General features: G+C 36.4%; 1 long non-coding RNA gene across 2 annotated transcripts in view; it reads left to right on the forward strand.

The window, feature by feature from the left end:
- The first annotated feature begins 249 nt into the window (after positions 1 to 249).
- The window catches only part of LOC129735745 (uncharacterized), a 41,122-nt gene continuing 24,444 nt past the window's right edge, over positions 250 to 16,927 (forward strand). Inside the window, exons 1-3 of one of the 2 annotated variants that reach the window (XR_008731587.1) lie at positions 250 to 457; positions 3,026 to 3,138; positions 3,397 to 5,551. This is a non-coding gene — a long non-coding RNA (uncharacterized LOC129735745). Of the gene's footprint in view, positions 458 to 3,025; positions 3,139 to 3,396; positions 5,552 to 16,927 lie in introns of those variants that run through there. The other variant, XR_008731586.1, reaches the window with a different exon arrangement.

The raw sequence follows: 16,927 nt of genomic DNA on the forward strand, positions 1-16,927 counted from the left end.
AGTTTTCTTCATTGTATTCTCCAGAGGCTCAATGGGTGACCTAAAAGAAGGCCACCTGCCACAGTACCAGTGTTCCTCCCTTCACAGTCTAGTTTTATTCATCTGTAAAGGAAGGTCATTACCTCTTTTTCACTGTGTCTCAAATATTATTAATGCTTTTATTTTAAAACAGACTCTTTTGGGGAAACAGGAAGAAGTGCTCTGTTAATCTTCTTGCAGCAGTTTTACGTGATATTGTACAAACAAGATTGTCCCTCTGAGAGGTGACAATATTTTGCTTTCTTTCTTAGCAGTTTTCTGTACTGCATGGTCAAATTCCACATCATGAAAATTCTGTATAATTTCAATTTTCTTAGGTAAAAGGTATAAGTATTTTGTAAATTCAGGAAATAATATCTGAAACCAGTAAAATACTGCTCAAGAGCTGAATATATAGAATCTCCTTAAATTTTCACAGGTAAGTAGGAAATAAATAAAGACATTTTTCCGGATGTACTTGGTGAAATATAGGTGGGCTGCTTATACATGGGGATGTGTATGTATTGGTTAAGAGAGAGAGATGAGTCCTACAGTTATTCTGCAAGTATCCTAGAAGTTTTAAAAGAGGTAGCTGGTAACCTTGTTGTCAAAGTTAGCATAAAAACAGAGCTCTCATACACTTTCACATTGAGGAAAGGGGCACCTGAACGAACCTTAATTTTGCCACAACCAAAACACTTTAACAGTGACTTCCATCTTCGTTAACCTGGAGAGTTATCACTCTAAATGAATCATGAATGAGGTAATCTTGGATACATTAAGCCAGCCTGTGGGCTGACAGATGCTGTTTCTTTGTGTGTTTCTTGTGTGAGAGTAAAAAGGAAATCACAAATTTACCGCTCAGGTTTCCTGTATCAATTTTGAACAGTGTTGTAAATTAACACACCATATAAAGGAACAATGAGAAGTCAGTCCAACCTAGTTTCAGGTAGAATTTTATTTAATATAGATTCCTGTCTCCTTAACTATCCTGTGGCTATGAGAGTACACGTGCTGCCTTCAAGTAACAGATGAAACACCAAAAGCTGTAGCATTCAGGTACATATATTTTATGGAAGTAAGTAGGTATTGGTTGCTTCATTGAGGCTTGCTGTTTCTCAGTGAATATCAAGACATTCAGTCTCAGCACAGAAATAAAGTATATGGATACTCCTGTTACCTGAGCTCCGTGGAAATTGAGGGATGGGATTTTTTTTCACAGAGGGCATTCCTGTTGCATGGGCTTTACTGGTTCATTGCCACAGTACATATTAGACACTGGGTTACAACTGCTAAGATTATTAAGTGTTAGAATATTAATTCTCCTATTTCGAGCTTTGCCTGGAATCCCCTGTTTGCTAAGAATGGCACAGAGGATTATGTGATTAGTACATTTCTGTTGAGGATCCAGGAAACCTTCATGCACACCAAGTTTTTAATTTCTTTTTGTTTGTGTTTTTTTCTTTCTTGTTTTGTTTTTGTTGGGTTTAGGTTTTTTGGTTTTGTTTTTTAATGACAGGGTATTTTGAAATGAATGAACTTGATGTGGTAGAATAGAACAGAGGTTTAATTTCCACAGGAACTTTTTCTGGTTGATATATTGGTTCTGATCCTTGGTTGCTTAAGTGAAAAGAGCACCAAGAACTGCTCTAGCGTGACTAGAGATTTCTCTTTATGGGTTACGTGTGGGATACAGCAAGCTCTTCATAATTTTTCTTGCCAGAGTGGACATCATTGGAGCATGCTGCATGCCAGTTTCTGACACGGCCCATAAGAAACCGTTCCGCCTGGCAACTACTAGACATTAAATTGTAATGAGAGCTAACGCTGCCCCAAAATCCTCCCTGATCTTGGGAATAGAAAGACAGAAGTTCTCCCTGCTGCCTTGAAAGCTGCCACTGCTTCAAATGTTCTTGAAGTAGTGCCCAATTGCTTGTTGTTTTCATTTGTTAATTTTGTCAGCATTTCCAGTATGAGAACATTACAAAGAGAGACGTTACACAGAAAATGCTGTCTTCTGTTTCAATAGGAAAGCCTGATTTTGACTGAACACTGATGTTAAGCAATACATTACCATGAAATCAGTCCTATGGAAATCAGGGGCTGAGCAGCTAAATCTCATGCTCAATGCCAAGTGAGCAGGGACCAGAACTGAGGATGAAGGTTAAAGTTAGGATTTGCAGAGTCTGAATGCTTGAATTTCAGACTGATTTTTCATTTCAAGGATACTTTAACAGATTCACTTGGTTCAACAGAAGGCAATCCTCTGGTTATTAGAATTAATACTAAAATATTCTATTATGGTCAGTACATTTATAATGAACACATGAATTATTAATGCCAATATTTCTTCTGTAGTTTTCTACAGTAGCAGTTGTGTATTTCCAAGCTAATGCAATCCTAGGATATGTCAAGCAATTTTTTTCCAGTAGAATTAGGGAGGTATTTAAGGGTATTGTACTAAAGACCAGTGTACAGTGTGCATCTGGTATTCCAGAGGGATAATGTCATACAGGAGCCAATGCAGAAAAGGGCTTCTAGGATGATCATGATGAAAAATAATTATTCTTATTGGCAGAGACTAAAAGTATTTGACTGAATTCACTCAGCTGAAAGCTCCCTATAAATACCTCAGGGAGCAAACATCAGAGAAAAAGAGTTATATAAACTAAAGGACTATGCTGGAACAAGAATACATTACTCTGAACTGGTCATGGATAGATTTACAGGAGGTTTTCTAAATATCCAGTCAATGAAATTCTGAATTATTTTCCAAACAGCATAGTGAGGGCAAAAAAGCAGCCCATTTTTAAAATGGGTTTGGATGACCTTTATTTAAGAGGATTATATGAAGTAAATACTTGCAATAGCTGAGGATGACACTTTCTGGTTCAGGCCTTCCCTTCAAGGCTAATTCTTGTGAAGACTTTTTATACAGTGAAAGTAGTGTATTGTCTTCCTTTTTTTTCTCTGTGGGAAAAAAAATAATATCTGTCTTTGCACATAGGAAGCCAGTGATTTGTGCAATTGTGCATCTCACCAGAATGAGTGCTGTTTGCAGAGGAAACCTGGATGCACGTTTCTAGAAGGGCTGAAGGAGCTCAGCACTGGATGTTGGGGGTAAGGAGGTTTCTGTACTGTGAGGAAATTGCTGTTAGCGCTAGGTTGAAATAAGGGAGCACCTGTCCTGGTAGCAGTGTTGGAGCTGGGTCTTCCTCCAGCTCTCCTCTATTCCGTCATTCCAAACTTCCTCACTCCAGTAAGTCTAAATGAGTAATTAGATAACACACTGCACTTTTAATTATCCCTAGCCACCTTCCGTCTTTCTTTTCTCCTATCTGTCTTTCTAAAGCCCAGCTAAACTCGTTTTCCTTGCAGAACATCAAGAGACAAAGGAAGTGCTTAACGTGGCCACCAGTAGGCATATTCCTGGCTCTAACATTAATTTATTCTTCGGTATCTCCCCAGCCTGATCCGCATCAACACATTCTTCAATTGCTTCTGCTGTTTGGTCATGGCACTCTCATTTCTGTATGAGTGAACTGCTTCATTAAATCTTTGCATTTTTCTTTGCTAAGAGATTTAATTGCTGTGTGTGTGTCAATATTTTACAGATGTTTACAGTGGTTATATCTAATTTAATTGGTTTATTTAAGGGCTGCTAGGGCAATGTTATATGAATGCTCATTAGCAACATGAAATTGTTGAAAAGTTGGAGTGTTTGCTGGTTGTTCTTATTAAAGATATTCCAAGAAGTGAACTTTGGTGTTGCCTAGAAGCAAAATGAAGAAACAGACATTATTGAGGTGTATTGTATGCAGGGGAGGGTGTCCAACACTTCACACCCGATGCAGATTGCCTGTGATGGAGAAAGATAAAAATATATGAAAACACATTTTGCAGGTCTTTCAATTTGGACAGTTCTAGAAATAGCAGAAACAACAAATGCCTGTGCTTTCTTATACTGCATCACATGATAGTGCTCTTGTAAAGAATTAAACAAGTGAAATTTTTTTTACATACTCTCTACTGTGCAAAATTTTTTGCTTGGGAAAGAGCAGAAGCTTCACAAAGCATGTGGGCATGAGTACTACATTGGGAATATAGGGAATGGAAAAAGAATGGGGAATAAGGCACAGGTAGAGAAATAACAGAAGCTAAAACAGGGAAATTAAACACTGAAAGTATTAGCTAAGTGAACACCTGCCTTCTGGCTGCTGGAAAGTAACATTTCTCTTTCCACTTTGAGACTGATAATTCATTATTAAAGGTAGCATAATATTTTTCATTTATATTTCACTTTAACTGCACTGCAGGCAATCCTCATGTAAAGAAATAATTTCTCCGCAAAGCCCAAGAGGTTACAAATAATTGCTTTAATAGTAATTGAATTATGTCTTATTATCGGTATCTTATAAGAATTATATTTGAAAATGCACTAGTTATGATATGTAAGGTTTCAATTCTACTTAAAGTGATACATGCTTCACTTATATGTCAACAGAAATTAGTACTAAACCTAATGAAAACTATACATGTGCCTGTGTCTGCTCTCTTTAATGCCACTGTGAGTCTTGCAATTGAGTATGGCATTAGCATCCATACTACAGATTAACATTGCCATTGGGAACCAACATTAAAATTATGCTATACAATAACCATCTTTCAAATGCACGTCACAGCACAGATGCTCTAAACTTCTGTGTATAACACCATTATAGAAATCTGACACAAATTTTTGGCACTAAATTTCTTGACCCAAATGATTACTTCATTTCGCATCTATATATAGTATTAAAATGAAAAGGTCTATCCAGAACTGTAGTTCAGAAAATAGGTCAAAGAAAGATCATGGCACATCTACCACCTGGAGCTCATGAGCCTAATTCATACTCTAGTATGTGCAACAAAAATAAAGGGTGATGGGGACATCTTCTTCGAAATGGATTGAAGACCACAGAGTTAAGTAACCTGAAGTATAATTCTACTGCAGTCAGTTGCATTTTATGGAAGAATAAATAAGGATGTTGTGCAAAAAAAGGTTTCTAATCTTAACATTATTACTAAAAGTAAGATGTTAAAAAGGAGAGGGGAACAAAGTAGTGAAGCTGACTGGTATAGCAGGTCCAAATTGCTTCATGACTAGTTTGAAATGCATTATTCATGCATCAAATAGCATGACAAAAAATTTCACATAACTGACTCAATAGCTGCATATGTAAATATTTTCAGCAGTATTTTTATTCCCTTTATTTTAAACACACTAAAAATCCCAGGTATTATTAAACTTGACTGTTTTCGGGATCTAATCTAATTCTGCTGTTCATACTTATTCTACAACTAATATGGGATAGATTACCAAACCGATTCTGCATACAGCCTTGACTGTGATGCATTATTTTTACTGTTCACAGTGATTTTTTTGATATTTTATAGATGAATATATTATTAAATGATCAGGCTAAAATAAATGTCTTCATGTGAAATCTAAAGTAATTTTGCAGATACAGTTCAGTTTTGATGGATATGCCTCTTGTCCCACCAGGGATGGGGTGGAGAGGGAGAGAGGGAGGGAAGAGACAGAAAGACAGAGCACCTTTTCTTTGGTAATTTCAGTTAAATAACGTTGGGGTAGCCTTTATTTTTCTTGGGGGGGGGTAGTGGGGGGAGGGCGGAGATCCCACCCTCCCTTTACAGTGATTTCTGTAAGCCAATAAACATGATCTTGTTATACTTTTCAAATGATTATTAAGAATACTGATAGCTTTCTTCTTATCTTGGATTTATTTTCTCTTTCTTATTGTAAGTTATGAACTATTACAAAGTTTTTTATATCAAGGAGATAACAAGCTTGGCCTAATCTCTAGTGTGGCTTTAATGCAGCTGGGTGGCTATGATTCAGCAGTAACTAGACAAAGAGCCAGAAGGGTGAAACAATAACAGTGAAAAATTTAAAAGGCTACTTGTTTTAGAAGCCACATCTATTATGACTATAGACAAGTGAAGGTACGTGCTAGCCTTGACCTAATAAAAGGAATAGTGTAATGATTACCTATTCACATTAGACATTCATATTCCTGTAATAATAATTTATTTTGAGACCAACACCAAAACAAGCTGTTACACAATGGGGGATAGTGCTAGAGAGTTGCTCGCATCCTCTTCTTAGTGCTGAAGTTTTCCAGTAATTGCAAGGTTGGTATTACGAATATAAAAAGAACTATGTCTTGTAAAGAGGAGGAAATATGCTCCTAAAACATATAATGTATGCATAGAATGGATGAAAAATCTTTTCACTGGGATTCACCTCACTGGCTGCAGTGTGTCAAAATGTACTTTGCTCTCCCATTTCTAGATTTGAAACTGCATTTGCCCTCCTTTTTCTGCATAACTTTTCTGAATAAAATATTTAAGTTGTGGCTAAAACAGACTAGAAATGTGTTATCTCTACACTTCAAGCTGAGAAAGGAATAAATTTTCTACTCCCTTGCCAAAGTGAAATGCTAAGAAGCAATTAGTTTCACTGATGCTTTGCTTACAGTTTTGGGCATTCCTTTCTGTTGAAAACTTCCTTCTGATCTTCATGCAGCGTTTTACTGTATGTCAAGCTGTATTTTAAACATCTGCAGAAGAAGTCAAGAAAATGGATTACTGGAAGACTGAGCTATTTTGTTACTGGCTCTCAGTCAGATTCAGTTCCTTCCTCTGCCTTGAAGAAATTTGCACTCCTGTTTCCCACTTCCCAGAAGAGTGCCCGTACTATCGGCATATTCAAAAAACTTGTTTCATGCGGCAACAAGTTATCACCAGGGCAGTGGGGATTACTTCTCAGTTGCAATATCAATAGCTATTTTAATGTCAAGAACTATTTAAGTACAATGTATTTAGAGGATAAGGTTATGAGAAGCTCCTTGGGATGCTAGTTTAGGGCACTCATTTTGGATAAGCAATACCAATTAATGCTTATGTATTTTGTACAAAATGCAGAAGGGTTAGGATTAGGAAGTACAGAAGGAGAGGATTAGACCTAGGTCAATGAAATTCAAATACAATTAGATCTAGTGAACACTGCAGTAGATACTTACAGGAGGTGCTATCATGAAGAATCATGTCTCCCCACCTCATCAAAACTAGTGAGCACTATGAATTTGTACAAAGTTTTGTGAAGAGTGACATTCATGAAATTGTTCTTTCTTGTTTATCCTTAAGATTGAATTATCAGTTAACTCCATTAGGTGAGTCATGGCAGCCATTAGAGTTTACTAAAGTTGGTATTTTGTAAATTTCAAAATATGTGGCTATGACTGCTTTTATCTTTTGGTATGGAAACTGTCTTCTAAGGATCCTGCCTTCATTTAAATACAAACATGAACATAAATATCACTCTCAGACAATAAAATTGATAAAATATTTTGGGGCTTTTTGTCAGAAGAAAGGAATATAATTAAGATGTTAATACTTGAAAAATACTGGATTTTGAAATCGAATTTGAACTATGATAAAGTAACCATAGAAAATATTAAACTGTGCCAAATGCCTTGCTAGAAGCATTTAGTAGCCCACTTCTCTTGTTAACATTTTCTTAATGGTTGTGATTGATAATTTATCATGTTGTATTGAAAGACTGAGGAGGTTTTGCATATTTTCTGAGGTGCAGTTTGGATTCAGGTTTACTAACTTAAAAAAAAAAAAGAGAAAGTATTATTTGGTCTAAAAGTACTGTTAAAGTAGAGTAGAATTTATCCCTAGCATAACAAAATATAATTCACATAATTTTACAAGTCTGCATTTTTTGTTTTCTTGTGATATCTTTCTAATTTACAGTATTCTATTGAAAATAATGCAGTGAAAAACCTTAACAAAAACAAGGCTTTCTAACTCAAAATTTAGAATTATCTTATTTTTATCATCTCTGGTGTAGCATGTGAACGATCTTCAAATTATATATATATATTTACCTAGGTTTGTTGAGCAGATGTGGGATTAAGTATATGTTTAAAGAACTTCATTGAACAGAGGTCCATATCTTGTTAAATTCATATGCCTAAATGTATGACTAAGTATGTGTAAGTATGTATAAGTGTGTGTAAGTAGCTTGATAGTGTTAATGTATGAATGTAATGTGGTTATTGATACGTAAGTAATTTTCCTTTAAATTATCAGCTCTACTGAATCATAAAGTGAGTGGTTGCCCAGTAAGTTGCGTGATTTCCTGTTTCACATGTGGAATAGATTTACCTCAAAAATATCTTCTCTTGCTATTAAATAATAATAATATAAACAGATAAGAAAATGGATTTGTTCTCAGGAAATGAAGGAAATCTATTGAGCTACAGCAGCAATAGCAACAAGAATGAAATTGTACATCAGCTCATGTAATCAGCAATCAAAGTTAAGTTTATGATACTCAAGAGGAAATGGACAATAAAACCCATTTCAAATAAAATGAAGGAAGTGATTTTCACTTCTTTCTTGCTCATCCATTTCTTCAGGAAAGTGTCAGTAGTTGTCCTTTCCATTTTGCCTGCGAGGCAGATGAAAGGATCCTCAGATTAATTACTGCTCAGTTGTGACAGGCTTGGGAGATGGTTTCTATTCCAGAACCTATTTTTTGCCTTCTTTTTTTTTTTTTTTTTTTTTAATCGTGGCTTCCTTTATTTCTATCTGATCTGAGTCACCACTGTGGAATGAAAATAAAAGCTTTCTGTATACTGCCCAGACTGCCACAAACTTTATCCTGATGGTAGCACAGGATTAGATATAGATCTTTTTCTTAAGCATTTGTATCATGTTTGTAGCAGACCCTCTACTCCATGGAGAAAGTCTGAGATCTTTCCCAAAGCACCTTGACGTGCAGTGAAATATTGGTATTTGAATTAGAGCCTAATCAGGAGCAGCAGAGAAAGTGACGTGTTTCAGCTCTGTCTTTTTTGTAGCCAATTACTTCAGGCTCCTAGTGTTCATGTCTTCCATGTACTTTCTTTAATTAGCACTTTATTAGTTTGGCTTCAGAGAGCCAGTTCTGGAGAAAACTTTCCTGAAGCTGCCAAATGGTCACAAGCAGGAGGTGATTAAATTTAGTCTAAGCAATAGGCATCTGCATGCATTCTTTGAATCTCAGTGTGCTTTAAAAGATGTGTTCCCAATAATTTATGCCCAGAGGCATGTTATGCTGTCAGTAAATGCATCTGAAAAACTGTTTCACATTATTACCACTGTCTATGTGCTATTCATTTAGATCTATTTTAATAATGGGATTCTTGACTCCTCCCCATTAAGCTTAAGTTGATTTATGTTAATGGCAAAAGAAATATGAAATACAGGGGCCTAATTTTTGGTAGATTGCACGGGGGGAAAACCAGCAATTTCTGTTTAATACAATCCTTTTTTATTGCTTCCATTATGGGTGATCTGTTCTCTTCATTTTATAGCTATTAGCCCCTGATATTGTCTTCAGAGATGATTATTGAGGAAGACTGCGCTAGTCAAAATAGCAAAGGAATTGAATAAACACAGATGATTTATTAAAACACAGACCGTTTTTTTCTCTATTGATAAATGGTAAATTCAGTAGAAGTTGCAGTTGTAAATCCTATGTGTTTTGTAATAGCACAAATGGTAGTAATGTCAGAATTATTTTTTTTTTTTTAATGAAAGGTTAGATGCCTGGTCAGGCTCCTTGACTCATCAGGTAGATGCCTGTTGCGTGGTACGCCTCGGAGGGCAGGCAGCAAGCAGGCAGGGAAGGCTTTCTGAGGGCAAATGGAGGTAAAGCACAAACAGGGACATTTCTTATTTAAATAGTATTGGGTTTATTCCATTTCTCAGTGACTGATACCAAGCAAGTGAATTTGCTTGGGTTTTGGTTTGGGTTTTTTTGTTTGTTTGGGTTTTTTTCACCAACCCTGGTCAGCAAGTTTATGCACAGACAGGGTAGAGCTCCTGAGAGGAAGAATCTGTGTTTCAGGGTCTCTGGGTGGCACCTACTGCCAACTATTTCCCTTGTTACTATCGCTTTGCATTTTCCCTCACTGGCATTGTAGTCTGGAGGATGCACAGCATGACCACGGTATTCTAGCTGCTGGAATATCCTTTTGGCAGTTAAATGAAATTTTTGAAAGCTACAACAGAAGTTACTGAACATGCGCTTTCCCATTTAATAGCAGTGTTATGCATGAACAGGTGACTCATGGCTTTGCTAGTTCAAGAGCATGAGTTCTGGAAGAAGCTGTTGAAAGGGATGATTATTTACTAGCAGTTTAGAAGGTCTGTGTGTTGGTTCATAGTTATACTATGCCTCAACTGGTTTAAACAAACAAAAATATTAAAAGAATGCAAAAGCATTTATTTTGAATCACTTTTTGGTTTTATATCATACCTAAAAGAAGCATTTTATTGTAGTTAATAAAAGCCACAAACAAATTAAGAACTTGATTCACTATCCTGTACATAAATAGAATGCATGTATTCGGTAGACTCATTTGTATTTTTAAAGGAGGACACACAGGTCAGCAACCTGTTCTGACATACACCTTAAACAGTCATTTATATCTGTGCTGAGGGAGTACACACTGCTGTGGAAGCCTAACCTGAGGGCACAGTCCTGGGTTTCTTTACACGCACCTCTCAAATGTAAAGGAAGTGATTAATGGTGAATTTTATCTTAACACTAGCCAATAGCATTTTGTTCTTTATAGACAATACCTTAGAAAGAATAGTGAAGAAATACCTGTTGGTGAAAACAACTAGAATATAGTGTTCAATCAGCTGTTATCATAGCTATTAAAATAAATCTTTTTTTTCCTAACCACTATATTTTTGTAATAGTCCACAACAGCAAAAATCCCAAACAACCCATTTTTAATATCAGTCAAGATTAGTTTTACAACAGTCTTACAGCTAAGTGTTTATCTGCTTTTACTGCTATCAGTCTCATACTTTGACTGAGTTCAGTGACTTGTGATGCCATGATCATGCATTTTCAGCTGGTAGGTGGCAGAACTTCCTTGGAAATGAGCAAGGATTAACATTTAACTTTATTCATCGACAGCACCGATAGCACTAAGACTAGCTGAGATTTGACGTGATCATTAGAATGCTTTAGCTAACAATAGCTAGAGCTCTCACTAGTGCTGTCATGTCTTAAAAGCAAAGCTGCTGCACTATGCATGAATATAGCTGCAAACTTACTTGTGAAAAGCAGAAATTTATATAGTTTCTGCACCCACTCTGGTGCTTTTAAAACAGCATTAAATCTCTTCTGGATTGCAATTGGTAGGTTTAGAATTGGCACTACTTGTAATGTGAGGGTTTCTCCCAAACCCAGAAAAGGAAAACACTATGAAGCTGCATCCAATGGTGTCTTGGGGAGAAAAATTGAGGATGCTTTTTAAAAGATAAGCACAAACCTCCAGCTAGTGCTCACTGAGTACAAAAGGAAGCACATCAGGTGAATCACAGGTCTTAACATACACTTTCTTGTGCAGCCTTAAGTGAGTCCAGGGACAAACTCGTGCTATGAAAAATTAAGGTGAAATTGTCTTCCCATGCTGTATGGACACATTTCTACTGCCAAACCAATGCATATTACATAAAAAAAAATCTGTGAATGTATGCAGTGAAAGAAATCAGCAAACATGCATTTACAGTGTATGAAAGATCTGAATTCTGACTATTAAATGCATCATCAGTAACATCCATATTACACACTTTATTCAGCTCAGTGTTTTCAGTGTTAGTCTGTACACTTTATGTTCAGCATGAAAACCATTTCTCTATCTAATCATCTATCTTCTATATAGCTATAAATTTTATTTCAAAATTCTTTCCCTAAATCAGTTTGTGCCGCTTCTGTAACATAAACAGAAAATATAAAATATTTCACTAATTGGTGAAATACATCTACCTCTAGGGGTAAATAGAGCTCAAAGTAAAGAAAACCTCAAATATCTCAGGCACAAAAGAAGTAGAATGACTTCTTCAGTTCAAAATAATGGCGTAATATTTATTTTTCAAATTACAATTAAACATGCTGGAATTTTACCAAGACACAAGCTACTTGGCATAAAGGACAACAGATAGACAGTTCATCCATGGATCAAGGGTAGTATACATAGTTGAATAAGAAAGTATATATTAGAGTTTTATGGATTAGATGTCACAATATTTTCAAATACTTAGCCTTCTAAACCTAGGATTTCAGTGTGTTAGTTATTTCTGAGTAGCAGGGAAAAAATGTTCTTGTATGAGTTAGAAAATACTTATGGCTGCAACTGGTAGTTGGTCAAAATAGATCGTTAAAGGTTTTATCTTTCTGATTTGGGTGATTATATCTTATTTTGATTTTGTTCTGTCAGACTTAAGAGGGAGATTACTTAAATTACATGGATTTAAAATACCTTCACTGCTTTTTCATTAGCTTGTCAAAATCTTGTGTTAATAGTGTATGATGTTGCATAGGCATTTAAACTTCATTGACTGCCTAAAATTATTTTCTGCTCGTGTCTAAAGTTAATGGTGATCTAGATTGTAGACCCACTATAATTTTTTTAAGTAGCAACATTATTTATATAAGACAAAGAGCTCAAAATATATCACAAATGATAGATGATTAAAGTTCAAAGCAAGAATTTTAGAAAACAGTGTATTTCACTCCATACACAGTATTTTTTCAGTTTAACTCAAATTTAATAGGAATTATTATTATATATATGTATATGTATATATATTTATGTATATTTATTGTATCCAAAAAAGGAGGACAAGCAGAAGTGAGTAAGTGAAGAAAGGGCTTACAGTACTGGCATGCATTAAGTTTAGCTGATTCTGAGAGTTTAAAGTGAATTGCTTGAAGTCAAGGGAAACTGAGAAATGAAATTCAGAAACAGCTTCTAGCGTCTTTATTCTTATCACCAAATGCCTCTCAGCATTTTTAAAAAGTGTTTTCTTTCTGAAAACGGAAAAAATGCTGAAAACCTGTTGCTGCTCGTACTTGTATTTAATCTATTTTTTGGGTTATTAAACCCACAATTTTGGTCACGTCAGACATTTTAATTTTATTTGGTATGATGAAAAAGTAATGAAAAATAATAGACCTGTTTTATCATTACTAAAATAAGAAAATTCTTATTCTTTTGAGTTTGAGAATTTTTTATTTATTTCACATAAAATCAATCTTAAAGCCAGAATAAGAATTTATATCAGCTTATCTGTCACTAGAGCTGTGTTAGACTAAAAAGCAAACAAGATTGTTGGGATTTCAGCTATATAAGTAAGTGGTGTCTGCCAGAAAGCATGAAAAATGACAATTAATTTTTTTATTACTTTCCTGTAAAACTACTTCTGATTTACAGTAATACATAATACAGAAATACATAATTGTGAACATTTTAAATTTAACATATTAAAATAATAGACTTATAATATGAATAATGTGTATAATATATAAACCAGATATAAAGTTAATGGTGATTAATCTTTTCTAAAAGCTAGAACATTGTTAAATGATCAGGTTTGGTGTATAAATGCAAACTGGTTTTGTCAGTTTATGGAATAGGTTTACTAATGAGAAAGGAAATGGACATTATATGTGGCCTCATTTAAATAAATGTCTAATATTTAATCTTCTTTAAATGTTTAAGGTCTTCCTCTTTCCTTTCCTCCTTTTTCTAATGATATTCTTCTATTTGTATTTTATATTTGTATTTTATATTTTATTTTATTGTTCTCCCAATTCTGATGTTAGCGCTTGAGTGGCTCTCCATCAATTCTTTCTTTGGGGATCTCTTTTGTTGTGATTCATTTAGCGTTTGTCTCTAAGTTCATCATGTTGTTGCTCACTGGGAAACAAGTAACAGAAAATAATGAAAGGAGCCAAGTGCAGCCAGCAAGTACAGAAGATAAAATATCAACATCATCTGGAAGCGAGGCACGACAGGGTAGCCCAAAAGAATCCACATCTTCACTTTCAAGTAACACCATTACATACATGAAAATTAAAAGAAAGAAAATACCCGAAGCTGATAACGGCAGCTAAGTGGTATTGACTAAAGTGAGAAGCAAGTGGCAGTGACCTGAGATTTCAGGTGACACAGTCAGAGTAGCAAGCTAAAAATAAGAGATTCATCAAATAGATACAATGCAGCCAAGATTATCATCTTGCAGGAAAGTGAAAATAAGTATTGTGCATATATATTCAAAAATACAACTGTCAAAAAACCTGAAAGGAAATCCTATCTTATTTGTATGCTATTTTCCTTCAATTTTGTGGGAAACAATGCTCTTTACAATATGGGGTTAGAGACTTCGCTGGAATTTTCTTTGAAAGTGATACAGAAACAGAATAACTTTCTGTGTCAGGTTTGGGAAGAGCAAAGAAAAAAATAAAAAGGAGGAAATGGGGAATTAAGATTATCTTGCTGAGGAGCGTAAAGCATATTGTACAATTGCATGCTATTGGCAGTTTAATACCCAGAGGCTGTAGCTGTATTTGGCCACTGATGTTTCAAGGACTACCCTTTTTCGCATATAACATTAAAAACCTTGCTTGCTTATTCTGTGGTCTGTCTAGCATGACTTAGGTACTGTACAATTGTTTCAGAATGTCTTTCTTATGAGAATATATTTGCAAAAGGATCTGAAAAATTTCTGTTTCCTCTTTGTTGTCGTCTTCTTCTTTCCCCTTTCTCTTTTTCTTCCTTTCTGTCTTTTTTGTTTTATTTATGTGTGTGTGTGTGTGTGTGTAATTTCTATAAAATTAACTCTTAATTTAACATTTCTTAAAACGGGATGAGTACTGGAGTGGTACTCTGGTAATCCTGATTTTACTCCTGGCTCTGCCACTGTATAACTACAATTACATTTCTAAAGGTCCTTGAGCCTCAGTCTTCCCATGTGTAAAATAGAAATAATAATTCAGAAATACTCCCTAAATGTAGGCATTTCTTGGTATTTTTTTAAAAAGAAATTTAATAATCACACGTAAAATGGACAGGCAGAAGGATTCCTTTGTTATTAAATGGACAAGAAAACAAAAAATAGTTTTGTTTCCCATAGTCACTTTTATACAGATCATTAAGTCAGAAGCAGAACAACGCAAAGTGAGAAAGCAGAAAAGAAGCATTCCCCATGAGCGTGTCTAAACCTCACAATGTGGGCAGTCCGTTCAGGACACCGTTCGCTTTATTATATGATATCTTCACATATATGAGCAAGCTGTGGAGGGATGGAAGGGGCAGACAGCACTATAGTGTCAGTCTCTTCTTCCAAGTAACAAGTGACAAGACAGTCTGAATTCCCCTGGCCTAAAGTTGTGCCAGGGGAAGTTTAGACTGGATATTAGGAAACATTTCTTTACCAAGAGGGTTATCAAGCTCTGGCACAGGCTGCACAAGGAAGTGGTTGAGTCACATCCATGGAGGCATTTAAAAGACATGTAGATGTGGCACTTAGGGATGTGGTTTAGTAATGGACTTGGCAGTGTTAATGGTTGGATTCTATGATCCTAAGGGTTTTTTTCAACCTAAGTGATACTATGTCTCTGTGTTGCAGAGTGACTTAGTGCCTCAGCCTTTATTTATGGTGGGTTAACCTTGGCTGACCACCAGGTGCCCACCAAGCCACTCCATCACTCCCCATTCTGAACAGGACAGTAAAAGGAAATATGACAAAAAACTCATCAATAGAGATAAAGACAGGAAGATCACTTACCAATTACTGTCACTGGTAAAATAGACTCTTCTTAGGGAAGTTAATTTAATTTATTTCCAATCAATCAAAGTAGGATAAAGATAAATAAAAACAGTTCTTAAAACACCTTCCTCCTACCCATCCCTTCTTCCCAGGGTCAGCTTCACTCCCAACTCTTCTACCTCCTCTCCCTGAGTGGTGCAGGGGAATGGGGAATGACAGTTGTGGTCAGCCCAAAACAGCTCTTCTCTGCCACTCCTTCCTCCTCACACTGTTTCCCTGCTCCAGCATGGGGTACCACCCATGGGATTCAGTCTTTCACCAACTTTTTCAACATGGATCCTTCCCATGGGCTACAGTTCTTCAAAAACTTCTCCAGTATTTGTTTTTCCATGAGGTACAGTTCTTCATGAATGGACTGCTCCAGTGTGGGTCCCATATAGAATCAAAAATCTTGCCAGAAAACCTGCTCCTGTGTGGATTCCTCTCCATGGACTGCAGTTCCTGCCAGAGGCCTGCTCCAGCATGGGTTCTCCAGCGGGTCATAGCCTCCTTTGGGCACATTTGCCTGCACTGGTGTGGGGTTTTCCATGGGCTGCAGGTGGATATCAGCTCCACTGTAGACCTCCATGGGCTGCAGGTGGACAACCTGTGTCACTGTGGTCTTCACCACAGGCTGCAGGGAAATCTCTGCTCTGGTGTCTGGAACACCGCCCTGCCCCCTCCCTGTCCCCCCTCCCCCACCAGCTTCACTGGCCTTGGCATCTGCAGAACTGTTTCTCTCTCATTTTCTCACTCTCCTCTCCCAGCTGCTGTTAAGTGCCTTTTTTTACCCCTTCTTGAATATGTTATCACAGAAGCACTACCAACACCTCTCGATTCAGCTTTGGCCAGAAGTGAGTCTGTCTTGGAACCAGCTGGACAGCTGGAACTGACTCTGTCCAACATAGGGGCAGCTTCTGGTATCTTTGCACAGAAGCCACCTCTGCAGCCTCTCTTCTACCAAAATCTCGCCATGTAAACCCAATACAGCCTTGCAACATGAGAAGTCATACTGCAAAACTCTTCCTGTAATCCTGTAGCTTGCCTTTTACAAGGAACTCCACAACCCTTCACAGACCCACCATGAGGATGCTATGGCAGTGCCTTTAGCCTCCCATCCCAAGTGCTCATCTTCCTGTGGTTTTTCAGACATGGAATCTGAACCACTGGTATGCTGGGT

This window comes from Falco cherrug, chromosome 3 (assembly GCF_023634085.1).
Source record: "Falco cherrug isolate bFalChe1 chromosome 3, bFalChe1.pri, whole genome shotgun sequence".
NCBI lineage: Eukaryota > Metazoa > Chordata > Aves > Falconiformes > Falconidae > Falco > Falco cherrug.